The 2,407-nt window shown below is 42.3% G+C and overlaps 1 non-coding gene across 1 annotated transcript; it reads left to right on the top strand.

The window, feature by feature from the left end:
* The first annotated feature begins 1,648 nt into the window (after positions 1-1,648).
* LOC148571806 (small nucleolar RNA R71) lies at positions 1,649-1,756 on the top strand. Its single transcript, XR_015908172.1, has one exon. It is a non-coding gene; the product is annotated as a small nucleolar RNA R71 (small nucleolar RNA).
* The last annotated feature ends 651 nt before the right edge of the window (positions 1,757-2,407 follow it).

The raw sequence follows: 2,407 nt of genomic DNA, 5'->3' as shown, positions 1-2,407 counted from the left end.
CAAACTTAGAGTTTGGATATGGGAGTTCAACACCAAACATAGAGTTTGGTTGTGGCCTCCCAACACCAAACTTAGAGTTTGACTGTGGGGGCTCTGGTTGACTCTGCTTTGAGAGAAGCTTTTTTTGCTTCCTCTCCATGGTTGCAGAGGGAGATCCTTGAGTTTTAAACACAAAGGAGTCCTCATTCCATTGAAGGACTAGTTCACCTCTGTCAACATCAATCACAGCTCTTGCTGTGGCCAGGAAAGGTCTTCCTAGGATGATGGATTCATCCTCTTCCTTTCCAGTATCCAGGACTATGAAATCAGCAGGGATGTAAAGGCCCTCAACCTTTACTAACACGTCCTCTACTTGTCCATAAGCCTGTTTTCTTGAGCTGTCTACCATCTCTAGTGAGATTTTAGCAGCTTGCACCCCATAGATTCCCAGTTTCTCTATTACAGAGAGGGGCATGAGGTTTATTCCTGAACCAAGGTCACACAGAGCTTTAAAGATCATGGTGCCTATGGTGCAGGGTATTATGAACTTTCCAGGATCGTGTCTCTTCTGAGGCAATGTCAGTTGATCCAGATCACTTAGTTCATTGATGAACAAGGGAGGTTCAACTTCCCAAGCATCAATGCCAAATAATTTGGCATTCAGCTTCATGATTGCACCAAGAAACTTTGCATTTTGCTCTTCAGTGACATCCTCATTCTCTTCAGAAGAGGAATACTCATCAAAGCTCATGAAGGGCATAAGGAGGTTCAATGGAATCTCTATGGTCTCTAGATGAGCCTCAGAGTCCTTTGGTTCCCCAGAGGGAAGCTCCTTATTGGTCACTGGACGTCCCAGGAGGTCTTCCTCCTTGGGATTCACGTCCTCTCCTCTCCTCACAAGTTCGGCCATGGCACTTATGTCAATGGCCTTGCACTCTCCTTTTGGGTTCTCTTCTGTATTACTTGGGAGAGTACTAGGAGGGATTTCAGTGATCCTTTTACTCAGCTGGCCCACTTGTGCTTCCAAATTTCCAATGGAAGACCTTGTTTCATTCATGAAACTTACAGTGGCCTTAGATAGATCAGAGACTAGATTTGCTAAATTAGAAGCATTTTGTTCAGAGTTCTCTGTCTGTTGCTGAGTGGATGATAGAAAAGGCTTGCTATTGCTAAACCTGTTTCTTCCACCATTATTAAAGCCTTGTTGGGGCTTTTGATCCTTCCATGAGAAATTTGGATGATTTCTCCATGTTGAGTTATAGGTGTTTCCATAAGGTTCACCTAAGTAATTTACCTCTGCTATTGCAGGGTTCTCAGGATCATAGGCTTCTTCTTCAGAAGATGCCTCTTGAGTACTGTTGGATGCAGCTTGCATTCCATGCAGACTCTGAGAGATCATATTGACTTGCTGAGTCAATATTTTATTCTGAGCCAATATGGCATTCAGAGTATCAACCTCAAGAACTCCCTTCTTCATAGGCGTCCCATTAGTCACAGGATTCCTTTCAGAAGTGTACATGAACTGGTTATTAGCAACCATGTCAATGAGTTCTTGAGCTTCTGCAGGCATTTTCTTTAGATGGATGGATCCACCTGCAGAAGTGTCCAGTGACATCTTTGATAGCTCAGATAAACCATCATAGAATATATCCAGGATAGTCCATTCTGAAAGCATGTCAGAAGGACACTTTTTGGTCAACTGTTTGTATCTTTCCCAAGCTTCATAGAGGGATTCACCTTCTTTCTGTCTGAAGGTTTGAACATCAGCTCTAAGCTTGCTCAGCTTTTGAGGAGGAAAGTACTTGGCTAAGAAAGCCGTGACCAGCTTATCCCAAGAGTTCAGGCTGTCTTTGGGTTGAAAATCCAACCATAATCTAGCTCTGTCTCTTACAGCAAAAGGGAAAAGCATGAGCCTGTAGACTTCAGGATCTACTCCATTAGTCTTAACAGTATCACATATCTGCAAGAATTCAGTTAAAAACTGAAAAGGATCTTCAGATGGAAGTCCATGAAACTTGCAGTTCTGCTGCATTAGAGAAACTAATTGAGGTTTCAGCTCAAAGTTGTTTGCTCCAATGGCAGGAATGGAGATGCTTCTTCCATGTAAATTGGAATTAGGTGCAGTAAAGTCACCAAGCATCTTCCTTACATTATTATTATTTTCGGCTGCCATCTCCTCTGCCTGTTCGAAAATTTCTGAAAGGTTATCTCTGGATTGTTGTATTTTAGCTTCTCTTAATTTTCTCTTCAGAGTCCTTTCAGGTTCTGGATCTGCTTCCACAAGAATGTTCTTATCCTTGCTCCTGCTCATATGACAAGGAAGAATGGACAGAAAAATGATAATAATAATAGAGATTCTCTTTACCACAGTATAGGGATCCCTTTGTGAGTGGAAGAAAAGAGGGGGACACAAAAAATGTGATGTAAA

The sequence above is a fragment of the Arachis ipaensis genome, chromosome B3 (genome assembly GCF_059453495.1).
Source record: "Arachis ipaensis isolate K30076 ecotype BB chromosome B3, ASM5945349v1, whole genome shotgun sequence".
NCBI classification, from domain to species: Eukaryota; Viridiplantae; Streptophyta; class Magnoliopsida; order Fabales; family Fabaceae; genus Arachis; species Arachis ipaensis.
The sequence above is the reverse complement of the archived record's forward strand: the minus strand, read 5'-3'. Positions and strand labels throughout refer to the sequence as shown.